Genomic DNA, 26850 nt, shown 5'->3' on the forward strand with positions numbered 1-26850 from the left:
TGCACAGTGCCCTGGCACACAGCAGGGATTCACTAAATATTGGCTGAAATCTATTGAATATGAGTATACATATGCCAAGTGCCCAGTAGCTATGCTGTAGATATAAGACCCCAAGCCACACTTTAAAAGGACACACACACCAGCTTGCCATTCCTCAAACACCTGACCACATTCCTGTGACAATTCCCTTATTATTGGTCTCTTACTTGCAGGGTCTGTTGAATTGCTAGCCATGCCAATGCACATGCTAAATTGGATTCTGTTTTTACTTGGCCTTAATTAACGAAGACACTATGGAGTGGTTGCTCAGCCTACATTCACCCATATTTAGTCCCCATGGCCTCCAGTGTCTGCTTCTCCCATTCAGATAGACAGGAGAATGCATTGCCAGATGATGATCTTTTAGTTGGAAAAACACTCTGCTCTCTAAATCATAGGCAAATCCAGGTCACTGGAATTACCTATGGTTGTTAGGCTCTACCCATCTATATTCATTTTGAATGATGCCAAGATTTTACCTCATAAACTGAGACTACACTACTAAAATATTTCAGGCCAAATAAATAATACTTATTTAGAGCAGTCTGCATTTTACTTAACGGAGAAAGAATTTTTAAGATTTATATTATAATATACTAAATTGAATTAAGCCATTATTACCAGTACTATTTAATGAAGTATTATAAAAATGATCAATAGATTAGATAAAAATAAGAAATAAAAAGTATAACCCATGAATAAAATAATTATTTTCTAAATCAGATGATGAGTGTGGCTCATCAAATTAAATTTAAGAAAGAAGAAATTATAAAAGAATATTACAAACAGTTATTTACCAAAGAAAATCACACAACCTAGAAGAAATAGACAAATTTCTAGAAACAAACAACATGTCAAGACTGAATCAGGAAGAACTACAATCCTGCAGCCTGTGGAACGAAAACCACATTCACAGAAAGATAGACAAGATGAAAAGGCAGAGGGCTATGTACCAGATGAAGGAAAAAGATAAAGCCCCAGAAAAACAACTAAATGAAGTAGAGATAGGCAACCTTCCACAAAAAGATTTCAGAATAATGATAGTGAAGATGATCCAGGACCTCGGAAAAAGAATGGAGGCAAAGATTGGGAAGATGCAAGAAATGTTTAACAAAGACCTAGAAGAATTAAAGAACAAACAAACAGAGATGAACAATACAATAATTGAAATGAAAAATACACTAGAGGGAATCAATAGCAGAATAACTGAGGCAGCAGAACAGATAAGTGACCTGGAAGACAGAATGGTGGAATTCAGTGCTGCAGAACAGAAAAAGGAAAAAGAATGAAAAGAAATGAAGACAGCCTAAGAGACCTCTGGGACAATATTAAATGCAACAACATTCACTTTTTAGGGATCCCAGAAGGAGAAGAGAGAGAGAAAGGACCTGAGAAAATATTTGAAGAGATTATAGTGGATAAGTTCCCTAACATGGGAAAGGAAATAGCCACCCAAGTCCAGGAAGTGCAGAGAGTCCCATACAGGATAAACCCAAGGAGAAACACACCGAGACACATAGTAATCAAATTGGCAAAAATTAAAGACAAAGAAAAATTATTGAAAGCAGCAAGGGAAAAACGACAAATAACATACAAGGGAAATCCCATGAGGTTAACAGCTGATTTCTCATCAGAAACTGTACAAGGCAGAAGGGAGTGGCATGATATACATAAAGTGATGAAAGGGAAAAACCTACAACCAATATTACTCTACCCAGCAAGGATCTCATTCAGATTCGATGGAGAAATCAAAAGCTTTACAGACAAGCAAAAGCTAAGAGAATTCAGCACCACCAAACCAGCTCTACAACAAATGCTAAAGGAACTTCTCTAAGTGGGAAACACAAGAGAAGAAAAAGACCTAAAAAACAACCCAAAACAATTAAGAAAATGGTCATAGGAATATACATATCGATAATTACCTTAAACGTAAATGGATTAAATGCTCCAACCAAAAGACACAGGCTTGCTGAATGGATACAAAAACAAGATCCATATATATGCTGTCTACAAGAGACCCACTTTAGACCTAGGGACACATACAGACTGAAAGTGAGGGGATGGAAAAAGATATTCCACGCAAAAGGAAATCAAAAGAAAGCTGAAGTAGCAATACTCATAGCAGATAAAATAGACTTTAAAATAAAGAATGTTACAAGAGACAAGGAAGGACACTATATAATGGTCAAGGGATCAATCCAAGAAGAAGATATAGCAATTATAAATATATATGCATCCAACATAGGAGCACCTCAATACATAAGGCAACTGCTAACAGCTATAAAAGAGGAAAATGACAGTAACACAATAATAGTGGGGGATTTTAACACCTCGCTTACACCTATGGACAGATCATCCAAAGAGAAAATTAATAAGGGAACAGAAGCATTAAATGACACAATAGACCAGATAGATTTAATTGATATTTATAGGAATTCCCATCCAAAAACAGCAGATCACACTTTCTTCTCAGTTGCACACGGAACTTTCTCCAGGATAGATCACATCTTGGGTCACAAATCAAGCCTCATTAAATATAAGAAAATTGAAATCATTTCAAGCATCTTTTCTGACCACAATGCTATGAGATTAGAAATCAATTACAGGGAAAAAAACATTAAAAATACAAACACATGGAGGCTAAACAATACGTTACTAAATTACCAAGTGATCACTGAAGAAATCAAAGAGGAAATCAAAAAATACCTACAGACAAATGACAATGAAAACACGACGATCCAAAACCTATGGGATGCAGCAAAAGCAGTTCTAAGAGGGAAGTTTTTAGCTATACAAGCCTACCTCAAGAAACAAGAAAAATCTCAAATAAACAATCTAACTAAAGGAACTAGAGAAAGAAGAACAAACAAAACCCAAAGTTAGCAGAAGGAAAGAAATCATAAAGATCAGAGCAGAAATAAATGAAATAGAAACAAAGAAAACAATAGCAAAGATCAATAAAACTAAAAGTTGGTTCTTTGAGAAGATAAACAAAATTGATAAACCATTAGCCAGACTCATCAAGAAAAAGAGGGAGAGGACTCAAATCAATAAAAATAGAAATGAAAAAGGAGAAGTTAAAACAGACACCGTAGAAATACAAAGCCTCCTAAGAGACTACTACAAGCAACTCTATGCCAATAAAATGGACACCCTGGAAGAAATGGACAAATTCTTAGAAAGGTATAACCTTCCAAGACTGAACCAGGAAGAAATAGAAAATATGAACAGACCAATCACAAGTAATGAAATTGAAACTGTGATTAAAAATCTTCCCACAGACAAAAGTCCAGGACCAGATGGCTTCACAAGTGAATTCTGTCAAACATTTAGAGAAGAGCTAACACCTATCCTTCTCAAACTCTTCCAACAACTTGCAGAGGAAGGAACACTCCCAAACTCATTCTATGAGGCCACTATCACCCTGATACCAAAACCAGACAAAGATACTACAAAAAAAGAAAATTACAGACCAATATCACTGATGAATATAGATGCAAAAATCCTCAACAAAATACTAGCAAACATAATCCAACAACACATTAAAAGGATCATACACCATGATCAAGTGGGATTTATCCCAGGGATGCAAGGATTCTTCAATAGACGCAAATCAATCAATGTGATACACCATATTAACAAATTGAAGAAGAAAAACCATGTGATCATCTCAATAGATGCAGAAAAAGCTTTTGACAAAATTCAACATCCATTTATGATAAAAACTCTCCAGAAAGTGAGCATAGAGGGAACCTACCTCAATATAATAAAGGCCATATACGACAAACCCACAGCAAACATCATTCTCAATGGTGAAAAAATGAAAGCATTTCCTCTAAGATCAGGAACAAGACAAGGCTGTCCACTCTCACCACTATTATTCAACATAGTTTTGGAAGTCCTAGCCACGGCAATCAGAGAAGAAAAAGAAATAAAAGGAATACAAATTGGAAAAGAAGAAGTAAAACTGTCACTCTTTGCAGATGACATGATACTATACATAGAGAATCCTAAAAATGCCACCAGAAAACTACTAGAGCTAATCACTGAATTTGGTAAAGTTGCAGGATACAAAATTAATGCACAGAAATCTCTTGCACTCCTATACACTAATGATGAAAAATCTGAAAGAGATATTATGGAAACACTCCCATTTACCATTGCAACCAAAAGAATAAAATACGTAGGAATAAACCTAACTAGGGAGACAAAAGACCCGTATGCAGAAAACTATAAGACACTGATGAAAGAAATTAAAGATGATAACAACAGATGGAGAGATATATCATGTTCTTGGATTGGAAGAATCAACCTTGTGAAAATGACTATACTACCCAAAGCAATCTACAGATTCAGTGCAATCCCTATCAAATTACCAATGGCATTTTTTATGGAACTAGAACAAAAAATCTTAAAATTTGTATGGAGACACAAAAGACCCTGAATAGCCAAAGGAGTCTTGAGGGAAAAAAACGGAGCTGGAGGAATCATACTCCCTGACTTGAGACTATAGTACAAAGCTACATTAATCAAGACAATATGGTACTGGCACAAAAACAGAAATATAGTTCAATGGGAAAAGATAGAAAGCCCAGAGATAAACACACACACATGTGGTCAACTAACCTACGACAAAGGAGGCAAGGATATACAATGGAGAAAAGACAGTCTCTTCAATAAGTGGTGCTGGGAAAACTAGACAGCCACATGTAAATGAATGAAATTAGAACACTCCCTAACACCATACACAAAAATAAACTCAAAATGGATTAGAGACTTAAATGTAAGACCAGACACTATAAAACTCTTAGAGGAAAACATAGAAAGAACACTCTTTGACGTAAATCACAGCAAGATCTTTTTTGATCCACCTCGTAGAGTAATGGAAATAAAAACAAAAATAAACAAATGGGACCTAATGAAACCTCAAAGCTTTTGCACAGCAAAGGAAACCATAAACAAGATGAAAAGACAACCCTCAAAATGGGAGAAGATATTTGCATACGAATCAACGGACAAAGGATTAATCTCCAAAATAGATAAACAGCTCATGCAGCTCAATATTAAAAAAACAAACAAACCAATCCAAAAATGGGCAGAAGACCTAAATAGACATTTCTCCAAAGAAGACATACAGATGGCCACAAAGCACATGAAAAGCTGCTCAACATCACTAATTATTAGAGAAATGCAAATCAAAATTACAATGAGGTATCACCTCACACCAATTAGAATGGGCATCATCAGAAAATCTACAAACAACAAATGTTGGAGAGGGTGTGGAGAAAAGGGAACCCTCTTGCACTGTTGGTGGGAATGTAAATTGATACAATCACTATGGAGAACGGTATGGAGGTTCCTTAAAAAACTAAAAATAGAATTACCATCTGACCCAGCAATCCCACTACTGGGCATATACCCAGAGAAAACCATGACTCTTAAAGACACATGCACCCCAATGTTTATTGCAGCACTATTTACAATAGCCAGGTCATGGAAGCAACCTAAATGCCCATCGACAGATGAATGGATAAAGAAGTTGTGGTACATATATACAATGGAATATTACTCAGCCATAAAAAGGAATGAAATTGGGTCATTTGTAGAGATGTGGCTAGATCTAGATACTGTCATACAGAGTGAAGTAAGTCAGAAACCAAAAAACAAATATCGTATATTAACACATATATGTGGAACCTAGAAAAATGGTACAGATGATCCGGTTTGCAGGGCAAAAATTGAGACGCAGATGTAAAGAACAAATGTATGGACACCGTGGAGGGAAAGCAGTGGGGGGGAGGGGGGGCGGTGTGATGAATTGGGAGATTGAGATTGACATGTATTCACTGATGTGTATAAAATGGATAACTAATAAGAACCTGCTGTATATAAAAATAAATAAAATAAAAGTCAAAAATTCAAAAAAAAATGTATTGACACCAAGGGGGGAAAGTGGTGGGGGGCGGGGGTGGGTGGTGTGGTGAATTGGGAGATTGGAATTGACATATATACATTAATATGTATAAAATGGATACCTAATAAGAACCTGCTGTATAAAAAAATAAATAAAATTCAAAAAAACAAAACAAAACAGAAGACTGAATCAGGAAGAAATAGACAATCTGGACTGGCAGATCACTAGTAGTGAAACTGAATTTATAATAAAAAAAAAAACTCCTAGCAAACAAAATTCCAGGATTGGATGGCTTCACAAGAGAATTCTACCAAATACACAAAGAAGAGCTAATCCTTCTCAAACTATTACCAAAAATTGGAGAGGATGGAAAAATTCCAAATTCATTTTACAAGGCCACCATACTCTGATTCCAAAACTAGACACACTACAAAAAAAGAAAATTACAGGCCAATATGTCTGATGAATGTAGATTCAAAAATCCTCATCAAAATATTAGCAAACCAAATTCAACAATATATAAAAATGAGTGTACACCACAATATGTTGGAATTTATTCTAGGACTCAAGGATGGTTCAATATTCACAAATCAATCAATGTGATACACTACATTAGCAAAAGGAAGAATAAAAATCACATGATCATCTCAACAGATGCAGAAAAAGCCTTTGATAAAATTCAGTATCCATCCATGATAAAAAAAAAACCTCTCAACAAAGTGGATATATAAACAACAAGTTCCTACTGTATAGCACAGGGAAGTATATTTAATATCTTTTAGTAATCTATAATGAAAAAGTATATGAAAAGTATAAATATGTATGTGTGTGTGTATATATATATATATATATATATATATATATATATATATATATATATATAACTGAATCACTTTGCTGTACAACGGAAGCTAACACAACATTGTAAATCAACTATACTTCAATTAAAAAAAAAGAAAAAGAAAAAAGTGGGTACAGAGGGAACATTTCTCAACACAAAAAAGGCCATTTATGACAAACCCACAACTAACAGCTTTTTACTCTCTGGTGAAAATTTGAAATCCTTTCCTCTAAAATCAGGAACAAGACAAGGATGCCCACTCTCACCATTTCTATTTAACATAGTATTGGAAGTCCTAGCCGCAGCAATCAGACAAGAAAAAGAAATAAAAGACTTCCAAATTGGAAGGGAAAAAGTAAAATTGTCACTATTTGCAGATGACATGATACTATATATAGAAAACCTTAACATCTCCACCAGAAAACCATTAGAACTAATAGATGAATTCAGCAAAGTTGCCGGAAACAAGATTAATATCTGTTGCTTTTCTGTACACTAAAAATGAACTATCAGAAAGAAAAAGCAAGAAAACAATCCCAGTTAAAATCACATCGAAAAGAATAAAATACCTAGGAATAAACTTAACCAAGGAGGTGAAAGAACTATACTCTGAAAACTATAAAACATTGATGAAGGAATTTGAAATGATGCAAAGAAATGGAAAGATATAGTGTGTTCTTGAATAGGAAGAATCAACATTATTAAAATAGTCATACTACTCAGAGCAATCTACAGATTTAATGCAATCTCTATCAAAATTCTCCTGACATTTTCCACAGAACTAGAACAAATAATCCTAAAATTTATGTGGAAACACAAAGACCCAGAACAGACAAACCAATCATGAGAAAAAAGAGCAAAGCTAGAGTTATCACCCTCCCTGAATTCAGACTATACTACAAAGGAACAATAATCCAAACAGCATGGTACTGGCACAAAAACAGACACATAGATCAATGGAACAGAATAGAAAGCCCAGAAATAAACCCACATGTGTATGCTTAATTAATCTACAACAAAGGAGGCAAGAATATACAATGGAGCAAAAGACAGTCTCTTCAATAAGTGGTTCTGGGGAAACTGGACAGCTACATGTAAAAGAATGAGATTAGAACATTTCCTCACACCATATACAAACATAAAATTAAAATGGATTAAAGACCTAAATGTAAGACCTGAAACCATAAGTCCTAGAAGAGAACATAGGCAGAACATCCTTTGACATAAATCATAGCAATAGTTTTTTAGATCTGTCTCCTAAGGCAAAAGAGATAAAAGCAAAAATAAACAAATGGGACTTAATTAAACTTAAAAGTTCTTGTACAGCAAATGAAACCATTGACAAAAACGAAAACAACCAACTGAATAAAACAAAACGTTTGTAAGTGATATTATCAAAAAGGGGTTAATATCCAAAATATATAAACAGCTCATACAACTCAATATAAAAAAAACCTTATTAAAAAATGGTCAGAAGACCTGAATAGACATTTTTTTCAAAGAAGATATACAGATGGCAAACAGGCACATGGAAGATACTCAACATTGCTAATCATCAGAGAAATGCAAATCAAAATCATAATGAGATTCATCTCATACCTCTCAGAATGGCTATCAACAAGAAGTCTACAAATCACAAATATTGGTGAGGATGTGGAAAAAAGGGAACCTTCATACACTGTTGGTGGGAATATAAATTGGTGCAGACACTATGGAAAACAGTATGGAGGTTCCTTAAAAAACTAAAAATAGAACTACCATATGATCCAGCAATCCACTCCTGGGTATAAATCCAGAAAAAATGAAAACACTAATTTGAAAAAGATACTTGCACCCCAGTGTTCATAGCAACGTTATTTACAATAGCCAAGATGTGGAAGCAACCTAACTGTCTCTCAACAAGTAAATGGATAAAGAAGACATGGTTTAAAAAAAAAAAAAAGCTGAAAAAAAGAGACATGGTATATATATATATATATATATATATATATATATATATACACAATGGAATACTACTCAGCTATAAAAAAGAATGAAATTTTGCTAATTGTAACAACATGGATGGATTTGGAGGGTGTTATGTTTAGTGAAATAAGTCAGACAGAGAAAGATATATACTGTATGATATCACTTATATGTGTAATCTAAAAAAATAAAACAAACTAGTGAATATAACAAAAAAGAAACAGACTCAAAGATACAGAGAACAAACCAGTGATTACCACTAGGGAGGGGGGTGGGCAAGCTAGAGGTAGGGGATTAAGAGGTACAAACTACTATATATAAAATAAATGAGCTACAAGGATATATTGTACAGCAACAGGGAATATAGCCAATATTTTATAATAACTACAAGTGGAATATAACCATTAAAATTGTGGATCACTACATTGTACACCTAAAGCTTACATAATACTGTAAATCAACTATACCTTAATAAAAAAAAAAGAAAGAGTTAATGAACACTTGTTAGAAAAAGGTGCTAAATCTAGCATAATAATACATTTCTGGTGACATTTGTTCAACCCTTTTGGAAGAAAATATGAAAATATGTAGCAGAGCCATTTTTTTAAAAAATTATACCCTATGAGACAGTAACCTCTGTTTTTTATATTATAAGAAAATAATCCATTTTATTAATGGAAAACCACAGAATCCACTTTGTCTAGTTTAGGCAGGAAGGGAATTTATTAAAGGATATCGGGAAACTTACAGGATCTCTGGAATGCAAGACAGAGAAGAGGCTTGGGAGCTATATATCCAGGGATAAGGGCCAACCACATCGTGGGGGCACCAGAAGCTACTCTAGAAGCACCACCACTTGGTCAGGACAGACCCTGTGTCTCCAGACAGCTCATGTCCTGGACATCCAGCACTGAGCTATTGCCTCCAGGTTCCAGAAGCCTCTGCCCCCAAGCTTGCTAGTGGGTAGACACTACACTGCCCACTCACATTGTTCCCTTCCAAACTGGAGTCTCTTACAGATGTATATGTGGCAGGGCCCAGGTCTCTCAAGCAGCAGGGATACTGGGAGAATGAGTTTTAGCATCTACTTTGAGGAAGTGTTTCTCAATATGTGCGAAACTCTTCAAATACTGGGGTAAGGCAAGAATGGTCAAAAGATATTGGGCAGGGCTTCCCTGGTGGCGCAGTGGTTGAGAATCTGCCTGCCAATGCAGGACACACGGGTTCGAGCCCTGGTCTGGAAAGATCCCACATGCCGCGGAGCAACTAGGCCCGTGAGCCACAATTACTGAGCCTGCGCGTCTGGAGCCTGTGCTCCGCAACAAGAGAGGCCACGACAGTGAGAGGCCCGTGCACCGCGATGAGGAGTGGCCCCCGCTTGCCACAACTAGAGAAAGCCCTCGCACAGAAACGAAGACCCAACACAGCCAGAAATAAATAAATAAACAAAGTAAACAATGCATTAAAAAAAAAAAAACATTTATTAAAAAAAAAAAAAAAGATATTGGGCAGCTACATACAAGAAAAAGGTTCAAGACAGTACAAAAGGAGATAGTAATATGTACAATTATGGTCAATACAGCAGAACTTGTCATAACCAAAAATTAGAAATAATTTAGTAAAGGGAGGACTTTTATAATTCAATAATTTCATAGAATATTATTTAATCACAAAAGGTTATAAACATACAAATTCACAGAGACAGAAAGTATAATAGTAGTTACTAGGGGCTGGGGGAAAGGGGTTATGTGGAGCTAGTGTTTCAGAGGTTACAGAGTTTCAGTTTGAGATGATGAAAAAGTTCTGGAAATGGATAATGGTGATGGTTGCACAACAATGTGAGTGTACTCACCACTGAATTGTACATTTAAAAATATTAAAATAGTAAGTTTTGTGTTATGTATATTTCACCACAACAAAAAGTTTTTTAAAAAGAGCTATAAAGAATGATGAAAAATAGTTCTGATATAAAGGATAATGGAAAATTGTATCCATACTATCATTAAAAGAATGTAAACAAGTGAAAAGGAGTAAAAGGATCAAGGATAATTAAATTATAATATCTTAGGACTGTGGGATTATATGTGAATATTTTTTTCTTTTATTTGTAATTTTAATAATGTTACTATAGTATTTTTGATGTCATTTGAAATAAAAAATTAGGTAGTGATTGCCTACTCTCCCGCTTTCTCAAATCTTGAGTTTGAATAAAGAAAGCTGTACAGAAAAGCCAAAAAGTGAGCTAGTCTCATCAATCAAATGATGAGCTCACAATCAAAATTTTAAAACACATAAGGAAAAAATTCACCATGTGCATGAGTCAACAGACACAGTAAAGAGCAGGATTAGAGCCCTAAAAACTTGAGATAGTATAATGTAATTCTAAAAAATATGACATAAACATATTTAAATTAGTTAATGAAGGAATAAATTCTAAGAGTGTCGCTATGAAAAACAATGGTAGATTTTTAAAAATAGAATTTCTAGAAATAAAAAATACAGTCATCATAATTACAAGTAGTGGATGAGTAAAATAGATTAGACATCTGAAGAGATTAATAGATCTATTAATAGATTATTAGATACCTGAAGAGAGAATAAAGCACCTGAATGACAAATTTTTAAAAATTAACTGGGAGGGACTCCCTTGGAGGGAAAAGATGGTCATCATTGCTGAGGGCCCAGGCAGTGACGGGGCTGGGAAAGCACCATCCAAACCTGTGTGAAAATCTACGGACAATTCTAGATATTTTGTCAGTGAGAATTGGCTTGCCTCCAGTTTGGGGTTATTTGATTATCAGAGAAGATTTTAATATTGCACTAGGAGTTTTTGCTTTAGCTGGTCTAACTGATTGGTTGGATGGATTTATTGCTCGAAATTTGGACCATCAAAAATCAGCTCTGGTACAGTAATCGAGACAGTATGGTACTGGCACAAAAACAGAAATATACATCAATGGAACGGGATAGAAAGCCCAGAGATAAACCCACGCACATATGGTCGCCTTATTTTTGATAAAGGAGGCAAGAATATACAATGGAGAAAAGACAGCCTCTTCAATAAGTGGTGCTGGGAAAACTAGACAGCTACATGTAAAAGAATGAAATTAGAACACTCCCTAACACCATACACCAAAATAAACTCAAAATGGATTAAAGACCTAAATGTAAGGCCAGACACTATAAAACTCTTAGAGGAAAACATAGGCAGAACACTCTATGACATAAATCACAGCAAGATCCTTTTTGACCCACCTCCTAGAGAAATGGAAATAAAAACAAAAATAAACAAATGGGACCTAATGAAACTTCAAAGCTTTTGCACAGCGAAAGAAAACATAAAGAAGATGAAAAGACAACCCTCAGAATGGGAGAAAATATTTGCAAATGAAGCAACTGACAGAGGATTAATCTCCAAAATTTACAAGCAGCTCATGCAGCTCAATATCCAAAAAGCAAACAGCCCAATCCAAAAATGGGCAGAAGACCTAAATAGATATTTCTCCAAAGAAGATATACAGATTGCCAACAAACACATGAAAGGATGCTCAACATCACTAATCATTAGAGACATGCAAATCAAAACTACAGTGAGGAATTGACATGTATACAGTGATGTGTATAAAATTGATGACTGATTTAAAAAAAAAAAAAAAAACTACAGTGAGGTATCACCTTACACCAGTCAGAATGGCCATCATCAAAATATCTACAAACAATAAATGCTGGAGAGGGTGTGGAGAAAAGGGAACCCTCTTGCACTGTTGGTGGGAATGTAAATTGATAAAGCCACTATGGAGAACAGTATGGAGGTTCCTTAAAAAACTAAAAATAGGGGCTTACCTGGTGGGGCAGTGGTTGAGAATCTGCCTGCCAATGCAGGGGACACGGGTTTGAGCCCTGGTCTGGGAGGATCCCACATGCCGCGGAGCAACTGGACCCGTGAGCCACAATTACTGAGCCTGCGCGTCTGGAGCCTGTGCTCCGCAACAAGAGAGGCCGCGACGGTGAGAGGCCCGTGCACTGCGATGAAGAGTGGCCCCCGCTTGCCACAACTAGAGAGAGCCCTCACACAGAAATGAAGACCCAACACAGCCAAAAATAAATAAATAAATTTTTTTAAAAAACCTAAAAATAGAACTACCATATGACCCAGCAATCCCACTACTGGGCATATACCCTGAGAAAACCATAATTCAAAAAGAGTCATGTACCACAATGTTCTTTGCAGCTCTATTTACAATAGCCAGGACATGGAAACAACCTAAGTGTCCATCATCGGATGAATGGATAAAGAAGATGTGGCACATATATATAATGGAATATTACTCAGCCATAAAAAGAAATGAAATTGAGTTATTTGTAGTGAGGTGGATGGACTTAGAGAATGTCATACAGAGTGAAGTAAGTCAGAAAGAGAAAAACAAATACTGTATGCTAACACATATATATGGAATCTAAAAAAAAAAAAATGGTAATGAAGAACCTAGGGGCAGGACAGGAATAAAGACACAGACCTACTAGAGAATGGACTTGAGGACACAGGGAGGGGGAAGGGTAAGCTGGGACGAAGTGAGAGAGTGGCATGGACATATATACACTACCAAATGTAAAACAGATAGCTAGTGGGAAGCAGCCGCATGGCACAGGGAGATCAGCTCGCTGCTTTGTGACCACCTAGAGGGGTGGGATAGGGAGGGTGGAGGGAAACGCAAGAGGGAAGAGATATGGGGATATATGTATATGTATAGCTGATTCACTTGGTTGTAAAGCAGAAACTAACACACCATTGTAAAGCAATTATACTCCAATAAAGATGTTAAAAAAAAAAATCAGCTCTGGGATGTGTTGTTGGTCCACTTGCTGATAAAATACCTATCAGTACCTCATATGTTAGCTTGACCTATGCAGATAATATTCCAGTTTCACTTACTTACATGATAATGTCAAAAGGTGTAATGTTGATTGCTATCATTTTGATGTCAAATATTGAACTGTTCCAACACTGAGAATGCTTGCTAAATATTTCAATCCTTGCTGTGCCACTGCTAAATTAAAACCAATATTCATCAGCAAGGTAAACACAGCAGGCCAGTTCATCTTGGTGGCAGCTTATTTTGCAGCTCTGGTTTTGAATTACAGTTGATCCCTTAACACACAGGCATTAGGGGCACTAACCCTCCTTGTAGTCAAAAACGTAGGAATATAAAATGATGAAGCCACTGCAGAAAGTTTGATGGTTCCTGAAAAATTTAAACATAGAATTACCCTATGATCTGGCAATTGCAGTTCTAGGTATACACCCAAGAGAATTAAAAGCAAGGACTCAGATACTTATATACCAATGTTTATAGAAACATTGTTTCACAATAGCCAAAAGATGGAACAGCCCAAATGTTCATCAACAGATGAATGGATAAACAAAAGGTGGTATACACATGCAATGGACTATTATTTGGACTTAAAAAGGAATGAAATTCTGATACATGCTACAACATTGGTGAACCTGGAAAACATTACACTAAGTAAAATAAGCCAGACACATAAAACAAATATTCTATGACTCAACTTACATAAAGTACCTAGAATAGGCAAATTCATAGAGACAGGAAGTACTATAGTAGATGTTACTAGAGGATCTTGGGGGCGGTGAGGAGTTATTTTACAAGGGGTACAGTTTCTATTTGGAATGATGAAAAAGTTCTGGAAATGCATAGTGGTGATGGTGGCACAACATTGTGAATGTACTTAATACCACTGAATTGTATACTTGAAAATGGCTAAACGAGTAAATTTTATGTATTTTATTACAATAAAAAATACAGGACCACCAAATTACATTTGAAATTCACAGAAGCTATGAATAACTTTTTAGCCTAAGTATGTCCCTTGCAATATTTGGGACATACTTATTAAAAAAAAATTAATGTGTTGTTTTCCTTACATTCAAATGTAACGGGGCATCCTGTATTTCATCTGGCAACCCTGACAAGAGATGCTCAGAGTCTTCATTAGGGTAGGGACAAAGCAACGAAGATGATTCGAGAGATGTTTTAGGATTAAAACTGACGGACTTGGTGACCAAATGGAATAAGCATGCGCTGAAGAGGGAAGAAGTGTGAATAGCACTGAGGCTTCTGTTCTGTAACGCAGAGGAGACATTCATGTTGGTAAAGAGCCAACCCCACCCTTCAGTTCATTCATTTGTCCAACTAACCTGTATGCTTTGCCAACACTGTGGTAAGGGCTGTCCAGACCTCAGTGACTAAACAAGCAGCTTACAGTCCAGAGGGGCCTCTGGGCAAGTAAGGAGACAGTGACAATAGGTTATGAGGAGTCCCGTGATGCGGGCAGTATCTGCTGCAGATCCGGGGGTGGGGGATGGGGGTGTCTGTGGCCAAGGTCACGGGATCGGACGGCAGCGCACTGGAATCTGGAACGGGGAAGCAGCAGCAGGAGTGCCTGGAAGGAAACTGAGGACAGTCCTGGCCTCCTGGGCTGTCACGTGGGGTGGCCCAGCAGAGCATGAGGAATGGTACTTCCTTCTTGCCTTCCAAAGATCGGTGTCCTTCCAAGGAGGAACTTCACAGCTCCCAAGCCCAGTAGAACCTGTTGCCAGCAGGTTCAGATATAATCTTGCAAGCTGGAATGATTACCGTCTCCCCTGCTGCTTTCCTGGAACAACGATTTGAAAGTAAAATATAAAATAGATTGTTAGGGGGACTTCCCTGGTGGCGGAGTGGTTAAGAATCCACCTGCCAATGCAGGGGACTAGGGTTCGAGCCCTGGTCCGGGAAGATCCCACATGCCGCGGAGCAACGAAGCCCGTGCGCCACAACTACTGAGCCTGCGCTCTAGAACCCGCGAGCCACAACTACTGAGCCTGTGCGCCACAACTGCTGAAGCCCACGCACCTAGAGCCCGCGCTCCATGACAAGAGAAGCCCACGCACCACAACGAAGAGCAGCCCCCGCTCTCCACAACTAGAGAAAGTCTGCGCGCAGCAATGAAGACCCAAGGCAGCCAATAAATAAATAATAAATAAATAGTAACTTAAAAAAAAAATATATATATATATATATATATATATTGTTAGGACCTTTGCCAACCACAGGTTTCCAAATGCCCAACGAGCAGCAGCCAGAGGGGCCTGGGAAATGGGCAGCTTCTAAATCGGGTCCGTGCCGTGACTTTTCTTTCTAGCTGGAGCGGCCTAAACTGGCCCCCCTTCTGCCTCATATACCCTGTGCGCTCATAAATTATTACTTCATTAGACACATTGTAGCACCACTAAACTTACATCTGCAAAAAAAGCTCCATTAAAGGACTGGGGCTGGCTTAGGAGGAATGAGTCGTCAAGATTAAAGAAAAGCCATTTCTTCAATCTTGGCATTTCTCGGGAAATTCCCTGAGGCTGCTCAGCAGAAAATTAAATTGCCCTGCTAGCCAGCTGGATTCTTTGTAACTTTCTGAGCCTGGAGACCCAATCTCTTCTCATCTCTCTGTGGATCTTTCCACCGGGTATGCAGGCTGAATTTCCTGTCAAGTTTGGTGGAGATTTAGAGATGTCTGGGTGGTAAATCAGCCAAAATCCTGGGGTTGGGCAAGGTGACCTGAATATATGCTGCCCCTTGATTTCAATCCAGTGGAGTATAATCTTACCGTATTAGGTGGGCAGGGGAGGTATGGAGACAGACCCTGAGAAAAGCAAGATGGATGAGCAAAAGGGGCTACAGACAGGGGACTTTTAGGGCAGTGAAACTATTCTATATGACATTGTAATTGTGGGTATGTGTCATTCTTTCTTTCTTTCATCTTCCTGTGGTTGTTAGAATTAACAACGTGCTCCTGCTGTCCAATTTCTTAGCTTGTCTAAGAGGTAAGGCAGGATGAGTTCAGTCCATGGGAGTTCAGAAAAGATTTCCCTAAACCAGGAAACAGCACAGCGTGTCCCACATAGAAGCCTGTGATACCAGCTGATCAAAGTATTAACTTTATGAATTACACTAGTGCGTCCCGAACTTTAATGTGCATACAAGTCACCCGGGGATCTTATAAATTACAGCTTCTCATTCAGTCAAGCCGGGCTGGAGCCTGAAATGCCACATTTCTAACAAACTCCCAGATGTTGCTGATGCTGCTGATTTTTTTTTTTTTAACATCTTTATTGGAGTATAATTGCTTTACAATGATGTGTTAGTTTCTGCTTTATAACAAAGTGAATCAGCTATATGCATACATATATCCCCATATCCCTTCCCTCTTGCGTCTCCCTCCCACCCTCCCTATCCCACCCTCTAGGTGGTCACAAACCACAGAGCTGATCTCCCTGTGCTATGCGGCTGCTTCCCACTAGCTAGCTATTTTACGTTTGGTAGTGTATATATGTCCATGCCACTCTCTCACTTTGTCACATCCTACCCTTCCCCCTCCCCATATCCTCAAGTCCATTCTCTAGTAGGTCTGCGTCTTTATTCCCATCTTGCCACTAGGTTCTTCATGACCTTTTTTTTTTTCTTCTTAGATTCCATATATGTGTTAGCATACTGTATTTGTTTTTCTCTTTCTGACTTACTTCATTCTGTATGACAGACTCTAACTCCATCCACCTCACTACAAATACCTCCATTTCGTTTCTTTTTATGGCTGAGTAATAGTCCATTGTATATATGTGCCACATCTTCTTTATCCATTCATCCGATGATGGCCATTTAGGTTGCTTCCATGTCCTGGCTATTGTAAATAGAGCTGCAATGAATATTTTGGTACATGACTCTTTTTTTTGTTGTTGTTGTTGTTGTTTTTTATTTTACTTTTTAATATTTCCAGTTTAACCATCCAAATTGTTAAAATGTGTTTCTGCTTAGGAACAAGCCACAGTTACCTGGGAAATTTGCTTATGTGGGAGGGCCTATTCCTCAGGAAAACCACACCTATGAAACACAGCTCAAGTTTAGTCAACTCATTGCCATATGTACAATCAAGAATGAGCAATTGTCAGAGGACAGATAGAATACAGTCAGCTGCCCTGAAAATACACCATGAGCATAATGTGATCACTGGAAGTATATAAACAAGAACATTGCTCTAAAATTTATTTTCAGTGATTATCCATTTCTGAAAACCACACAGTTTATGATAATTGAAGAACAATGGAGTACACAGGTTGTGGTGAAATGACCCTCAGGCAGCAGATGACAGGAGGATACACTGCCACAGACGTAGGTTGGGGTGGGGTGAGTCATCACTGACCATCTAGGTCACACTGAGCTGTCATGACTCTTTTTGAATTATGGTTTTCTCAGGGTATATGCCCAGTAGTGGGACTGCTGGGTCATATGGTAGTTCTATTTTTAGTTTTTTAAGGAACCTCCATACTGTTCTCCATAGTGGCTGTATCAATTTACATTCCCACCAATTGATGGGATCCACTCTGAATAGCAAAGGATACACCACATCAATGCATAGGGGAGCAAATTCTTACACTCTTTTCAGTGGAGTGTATGAAAGAATGTCCAGCTAACACCAGTTTGCCCATGGCTACTTCCAGGTACCAATTTCTAAGACCTGAAGGGATATGTTGTGGTCTGGCTGGTTGCTTAAGAGCATATTCATATACACTTTATCCCTACCCCCAGAGAGTAGGCATCACCCAATACTGCATTTCCTTAAGGGTCTTTCAACTGAATTATGTATGAATAAGGCAAGTCTCCAGAGTACAGGCAAGAATGACAACTGCCACAAGAAGGTATAAAGAAAGCTTTAACCTAAGCTTTACCACTTAAGTCTGTTAGCCTCAGCAAGTTATGTAAGCATCAGTTGACCCACCAGGAGAATGAGAATTAGTCAATACTCCCATCTTATTGTGAGAAAGAAATGAGATAATTTATGTAAAGAGCTTGATACATACTCTATGCTTGGTATGTGATAACTACTATTATTCACTCATTCACATACATACTTAGTGCTTATCATGTGCCAAAGTCTGTTCTATGGTAAATGCTATGAATAAAGTGGTAAGACAAAATCCGTAACCTCCTTGAGCTTATATTTTAATGAAAGTTAATGCCTTTTTTTATCACATGGGAAAGAAAAAAGAATTTAGATTTCCTAGCAAGCACTTTTCAGCTCTGAAATATATAATTTTTACTCAGAGGCACAGTTTCACTCAAAGCATAACCAACATTTATAATCATTCAACATTAGACATAAATTAATCCATGTTTCCTATCACTGGAGATAGCCCACATTAATGTAAATGGCACTCGCCAAGACAGCTATAGCAAGGATTTTTCATTGGATAATTGGATTACGTCACATGGCCTCAAAAATCCTTTCTATGTTTATGATAAATGCAATCTAGACCTAAAGCTCTTTAAGATCTGTGTTGGGAATTCCCTGGCGGTCCAGTGGAATTCCCAACTCCGTGCTTTCACTGCCAAGGGCCCGGGTTCAATCCCTGGTTGGGGAACTAAGATGTCACAAGCCACGAGGCGCAGCTGAAAAATAAAAGATCTGTCTCTCCCACCATAATATCCCCAATACCTAGCACAGTACCTGGCATTTAACAGATACCTAGTAAATATCTGTTAAATAAATGATTGGTGGTTCTTTAATTCTTGAACCTATGATTCTATTATTGTTGCCTGGGGCTTATTTTAGCACTTACCACATTGTGTTGTAGTTATTATTTTATCTGTCTGTCATCCATACTCACTTCTGATCTCCCTAAAGATGGGGCTGTTTTCTTAATCTCTGCTAACCAAGACTGCACACAACAAAAAGCCAATACATTTGACCCTTCGACAACACAGGGGTTAGGGGTGTCGACCACCCATGCAGTTAAAAATCCTTGTATAATTTATAGTCAGCCCTCCCTATATGGTTCCTCCATATCTGTGGTTCTGCATCCGGAGATTCAACTAAACTTGGATTAGGCAGTATTTACTACTGAAAAAATCTGCATATAAGTGGACCCGTGCAGTTCAAACCTGTGTTGTTCAAGGGTCAATTGTACTAAGTGAATGTTTGTTGGAGGGGGGAAGGGACAATATATGAACAAATGAATGAATTCTTTGATCCAAATTTTTATGATTTATGAACATATCAACCACACACCTCTTGTCAGAGATTCACTTTTTAAAAAATCAAGACATAAGTGATAAGACCCATCAGCCAAATGGAAGAAGGGATTCTAGGGCCCTGGGAGAAAGTTGACTATGGAAATAATTGCTAACATTCCAGACAGGTCATTTTGTATCATAAATCAGTCAGATTAGAGCAGAAACCTACTAGGTTCACATACCCTCAGTGAGTGCTGAGAAGCGACAATTCAAACTTTCCAGAACTCATGGTCAAGGCTAGGGGTCAGCAGACTTCTTCTGCAAAGGGCCAGAGAGTAAATATTTTCAGCTTTGCAGGCCAGCTGTCCCTGTTGCAACCACTCAACTCTGTTGTAGAGCAAAAGCAGCCATAGACAATATGTAAGCAAATGGGTGTGACTGTGTCCCAATAAACCTGTTTATGGACATTGCAATTTGAATTTCACATCATTTTCACATGTCATGAAATATTATTGTCCTTTTTATTTCTTAAATAAGTGAGGCACAGGAGAATTTTAGGGAGGTGAAACTACTCTATACAACACGGTAATGGTACATTTGTCAAATCCTTAGAATGTACAACACAAAGAATAGAAACCATGAGCTTTAGTGAATAATAAAGTGTTAATATTGGCTTATTAATTTTAACAAATAAACCACACTAAGTCAAGACGTGAATAGGGGAAATTGTGTGCTGGGTGTGACAGGATGGGGGAGGTAGGTACATGGAAGTCTATGTACTATTTGTTCCATCATTCTGTAAATCAAAAATTGTACTTTTAAAAAAAAAAGGCCCCCCAAAAAGTGTAAAAATATATCTCACATGAAGCCTGCTTTGTGAGGCCCCAGGTAGCACGGTGATTTAATTGGGCCCAACAGTGATGGGAGTGGCCTGGCAGGTAGTATCAGGGCTGCCACTCACTCTGGTCTTCACTGAGATGAGAGTCAGGGTCCCGATCTGGCCATTGTCCTCTCACAGAGCAGTGACCAAGGCTTTCTGCAGAGATCATCAGATGGGAAGAGAAGTCCCCAGATTTTTAAAATGCTGTGGAATAACTTTCTGTGTTCATTTTAGAAATTAATCCTAATATAAGAGAAGAGAAACAAGGGTAGGAAGGGAAGAAGGACTGGAGAAGAAGGAAAAAGGAGGAAACACCCAAATCAAGCTCTGTTCAACCTACTTTTCTGGCTCTCGCCCCACGTTCTCTAATTCAGGGGCCCTGAGAGGCAGGCAGAAACACGCTTCCTTGTCCCCTCTCTGCGATCAGAGGCTGCGTATGACTAGAAGGTGAAGTTCAGACAAATGTGAACAAACCATTGTGCTCTGAGAAGGCGGAAAGGAACTCAAGACTTAAGTTGAAGTGGTTTCCGTAGGTCAGCGAGTATTTAACAAGCACTTACCACCTTTCAGGCCCTGTGCTGGAGAAGCTGAAAAGAAAAGAGAGCAGAATTGTGTCAAGCAACTTATAAGGTAATATTTTTAGACACAAGGAGACCACCTTTATTCCCTCTAGGGAGAAATAATTTGCTGCCTCTGCACTTTAGTGCATCAAGAGAAGCACAGTTCGGATGGAAACTCCCTCCACTCAAGCTCCTATCCCCAGTTGTCTCTCTAGGGCCAGCCTCTGCTCCTGAGCTGTCCATATGGCAGCCACGAGCAACATGAGGCCATTGAGCACTCCAAATATGGCTTGGAAAATGGAGACACTGAACTTTTTACTTTTACTTAATTTTAATTAATTTCAATTTAATAGCGCATACTCAATCCAGTTATTGGGAGACATTTAAGTATCTTTGAAGTAACTTGAGTATGTGAATCAACTTTTTTAACCATAAATTTTATAAAATCTAAATACAGATCAAGGATTTCTAATGAAAATTTAACATCCAAATTGAGATGTGCCATAAAAAAAAATGCACACTGTGGGGGGACTTCCCTGGTGGTCCAGAGGTTAAGAATCCACCTTCCAGTGCAGGGGACGTGGGTTCGATCCCTGGTTGGGGAACTAAGATCCCACACGCCACGGGGCAACTAAGCCCACGAGCCACAACTAGGGAGATGCCCACACCACAACAAAGAGCCCACTTGCTGCAACGAAAGATCCTGCACGCCACAACAAAGATCCCATGTGCCACAACTAAGACCCGACGAAGCCTAATTAATTAATTAATTTGTTTAAAAATGCACACTGGGGGGCTTCCCTGGTGGCGCAGTGGTTGAGAATCTGCCTGCTAATGCAGGGGACACGGGTTCGAGCCCTGGTCTGGGAGGATCCCACATGCCACGGAGCGGCTGGGCCCGTGAGCCACAACTACTGAGCCTGCGCGTCTGGAGCCTGTGCCCCGCAACGGGAGGGGCCGCGATAGTGAAAGGCCCGCGCACCGCGATGAAGAGCGGTCCCCGCACGGCGATGAAGAGTGGCCCCCGCTTGCCGCAACTAGAGAAAGCCCTCGCACGAACCGAAGACCCAACACAGCCAAAAATAAATAATAAATAAATAAATAAAGTAGCTATAAAATTAAAAAAAAAAAAAAAGAACTATGGTCTCTAAAAAAAAAAAAAAAAATGCACACTGGAATTCAAAGACTCAGTATAAAAAAACTGTTAAGTGGTTTATTAATAATTTGTATACTGATTACATGTTAATGTCATATTTTCAATATATCAGGAAAAAGTATATTATTTAAATTAATTTTTCTTTTTTCAGTGTGACTATAAAAAAACATATGATTCCATATGTGGCTTGCATTGTATATTTAGTATACGGCACTGCTCTAGAACTATTATAGTTTCCTAGTTGGTCTCCAACCTCCAGGGACTCCAAGCTTTGCTCCTTCATCTGTTTATACCAGATAGTTCCTTCTCAAGCTCTCTTTTTCACATTGTCTTTTTCCATTTAGTGCCTCCTTTCCGGTTACCTGTCATAACTAATTATAACCTCTCAGCTTGTAGTCAGGACCCCCACCATGTCTTGGCTCCCCACAGCCCACAGCTCCTCACAGCTTGTACCTCTGCAATCTCATCCAGTAAGTCCCCTACATACGAACGAGCTTCATTCCAAGAGTGGGTTCGCTAAGTCCAATTTGTTCGTAAGTCCAACAAAGTTAGCCCAGGTACCCAACTAACACAATCGGCTATACAGTACTGTACTGTAATAGGTTTATAATACTTTTCACACAAATAATACATAAAAAACAAACAAACACAAAAAATAAAACATTTTTAATCTTATAGTACAGTACCTTGAAAAGTACAGTAGTACTGTACAATAGCTGGCATACAGGGGCTGGCATCGAGTGAACAGGAAAGAAGAGTTACTGACTGGAGGAGAGAGAGGAGGTGGGAGATGGTAGAGCTGAAGGATCGTCAGCAACAGGAGATGGAGGACAAGCTGCAATTTCACTCACGTCTGACGTTGATGGCACAGGTTCTGAAATTTCACAACTTGAAGGTTCGTGTGTAGGCGACCTACTGTATTTACTTCCTACTATGTTGCCTTTGATATAGCTGAGCAAATGTTCTATCAAGTTTATTTTAGTGTCTTTATACTTTTATTCCTTCCCCCAACTCTCCTTTCCTCAAATTCCATCATTTCTCCTCTCTAATCCACAGTTTCTACCTCCTTCAAGGTATGTATCAAAATACAACTCTTCCAGAAATCGTTCCCATAGTAACATGAGTCCTACCCCTTTTTCCTCATCCCCAGTGACTAGAGTCTTTAAGTCCGGCTGTAGCACAATGCTCTTGTCAGTGTCTCTGACGGCTGGGCCACAGCCCTTGTGCAAGCTGCCCTGTGCCCATGATGGTGCCCCAGCTAGCCAACAAGTTCCTGCACAACAGATCCATACTTGCTCAGTTTTATATCCCTTAACAACACCTTCTGCAGTACTTAATAAATGCTTATGAATGAACAGCTGTTACTATAATAAACCCTAATGAAAGACGTGTCAAGCGGATAATAGGGTTTTCATGTGTTGATACTTCTTCCTACAGAAGTGTTTTATGTGGTGTGAGACCACATCTGGCACGTCACCTTTCATGTCATCTGCGGAAGACACACGCCTTCATCAAAGACTTCATTTGCTCAAGGCATTTACAATCAAGAACCTTGGTTTTAAAGCAGACATTTGTACAAGCAGAGCAGTTAGCATTCTATCTAAAGCATTACTTGACATTTCTCCACATCAAAAGCAATCCTTTCCCGGATAGACTTAGTAGCCTTAGTGTTCTCTCACAATCATTAGGACTTCTTGTAATTTGATTTTTGATGGAAGTATTGAGCTAATACAGTCTTAGAAGAGAAATTCCCTATAAATTTCAGTTCAAATACATTCTTCCAACCTCTAATGGACACACAGGGAAAATAGTCTTCAAAAATGAGGATGAAATAAAGACATTTTAAGGTAAAAGTTAGCTGAGAGAATTTGTCACCAGTATACCCATACTATCAAGAATGCTAAAAGATGTTTCTCAGGTTGAGGGAAATACTACCACATGGAAACTTGATTCTACAGAAAGAAAAAAACCACCAGAAACTGTGAGTAAATATAAAATATTACATTTTTTTCTTCTTATAATTTTCTTAAAAGCCACCTGACTATTTAAGATGAAAATAATTAACATTGTAAGGAAAGGTTTGTAGTATATATACAACTAGAAGTCATGACAACAATAAAACAAAGGATAAGGAGAATAGGTAAATGGAATAGCATAGTTGTAAAAATTATTATATTTGTGGAGTAGAAAGTGTCAGGTATGAGGTGGAAAGTTGGAACGTGAATGGTAAGGTATAAAGAGAGAAGGAAAATGTGAAGGGTTACAATATTGATTTAAACAGCCTTTGACAAGTTAAGGATACATATTGCTATGACCAGGGCAGACACAAAAAAATGAAATAAATTAAGCATAGCTAGGAAGCCAAAAGAGGAAATTAAATGGAATAGAGGCATACTTCATTTTATTGTGCTTTGTTTTAATGTACTTCACAGACACTGCATTTTCTACAGGTTGAAGGTTTGTGGCAACCCTGCATTGTCAGATAATGATTAGCACCTTATAGCAATAAAGTATTTTTAAATTCAGGTATGTACATTAATTGTTTTAGACATAATGCTATTGCACATTTAATAGACTACAGTATAGTGCAAACTAACATTTATATGCACTGGGAAACAGAAAAAATCCTGTGAGTCACTTTATTGAGATATTCACTTTATTGTGATGGTCTGGAACCAAACCTGCAATATCTCCGAGGTATGCCTGTACTAAAAAAAATTCGATTAAACCAAAAGAAGAAAGAAAACAGGCAACAGAAGAACAAAAAACAGCAGGTGCAAATAGAAAATAAGTAGCAAGCTGGGAGACTATAAACTATCAATAATTACATTAAATGTAAATGAAATAAGCATTCCAATTAAAAGAGACAGATTGTCAGACAAGATTAAAAAAAAAAAAAAAAAGCGCAACCCAACCCAACTGAATTGTATGAATTCTACAAGCAATTCACTTTAAACATTAAGCCATAATTAGTTTGAAAATATGGAAAAGAATGGAAAAAATACAACATACAACCAATAAACATAAGGAAGCCATTGTGGCTGTGTTACTATCAAACAAAATAGACTGCAAGACAAAAATTAACACAAGAAATGAAGAGGGATGCTTCATAGTAATACAATGGTCAATTCCTTAGGAAGACATATCAATCATAAATTGCATAAGTGTGTATGCATGTAATAAAAGAGCTTCAAAATACAGAAAGCAAAAATGACAAAACTTAAGGGGGAAATAGACAAATCCATAATCTTATTTAGAGATTTTAGCATCCTATTCTCAGTAACTGTAGAACAAGGAGACAAGAATCAGTAAGAATATAGAGAATCTGAGCAACCCTCACAACCCACTAAAATTAATTGATAGCTACAGAACTCTATACCTAACAACTGTAGAGTACACATTCTTCTCAAGTATGCATAGAACATTCACCAAGATAGACATATTCTGGGCCTAAAGCTTCCCCATAGCTCTAAGACTCTTGCTCTGTCTAGTGAGAATGAGCACAGTTTTCTGCAGCAGCCATCGGCATTCGAGGGATTTCACTGATAGCTGCCAACTGTTGCCAGATCTACTGAAAAAGTGCTCCAGACACCATTCTATGTATCGCCATTCATCCATCCATCTAAAGTACACATATCAAGAGATAGGTGTGGATCCAGCACTTCGCTAGGCAGTCTGCAAGGGACAGAACAAAATGGTTACATGCTTTAGCTTTAAAGAGTTTACCATCTAGATGAGAAAATGGAAAAAAAAATACACACAGGGCAAAAACAGAGGGTAGGTATATAAATGACATAGGAATTCAGAGCAAAGAAAATATTTCAAGTAAGAGTTAGGGAACTTGAGTTTTTGTGTCAGAGAGATCTGAGTTTGAATCCCAATTTTATCAATTGCTAGTGTCATCTTAGGAGATTTATTTAAGGTTTCTGAACCTTATTCTCCTCATCTGTAAAAGAGATATAATACCTCCTTGGGATGTGAAACTACATGAAATAAAACCTGTAAAGCATTTAGCACAGCCCCTGGCACAGAGAAAGTGTTCAATAAATGTTAGTTATTTTTGAAAATTCTTCATTTACCAACCTGGAATTTTTTTTAAAGTATCTAAAAATATAACAATGGAGAGTTGGTTACCTCAGGGTAACCCTAAACAATTTTCAACCAGTCTGTATATGCTTGCTCATCTGTTAAAGAGGGGATATCATATATTAGAGGATATAAAGCACTTAGCACAATAAGTGCTCAAAAAATAACTATCATCACTAATACATGGTAGAGGAAGTGGGGTCATTAGATGCATCTTGAAGGAAATATACAATTTGACTTTATGGAGAGGTGTGAAGAGAGCATACCTGTCTCTTAAAATGTTATATATGAAAGTATTCAGCAGTGTTGAAAACTTAGTAAGTCTGCATTATATTTCAGAGTGTGT

The 26850-nt window shown here is 37.8% G+C and overlaps 1 pseudogene; it reads left to right on the plus strand.

Moving 5' to 3' along the window:
* Window positions 1-9829: 9829 nt before the first annotated feature.
* LOC132370143 (cardiolipin synthase (CMP-forming)-like) lies at window positions 9830-13968 on the plus strand (annotated as a pseudogene).
* Window positions 13969-26850: the final 12882 nt, after the last annotated feature.

This window comes from Balaenoptera ricei, chromosome 8 (assembly GCF_028023285.1).
Source record: "Balaenoptera ricei isolate mBalRic1 chromosome 8, mBalRic1.hap2, whole genome shotgun sequence".
NCBI lineage: Eukaryota > Metazoa > Chordata > Mammalia > Artiodactyla > Balaenopteridae > Balaenoptera > Balaenoptera ricei.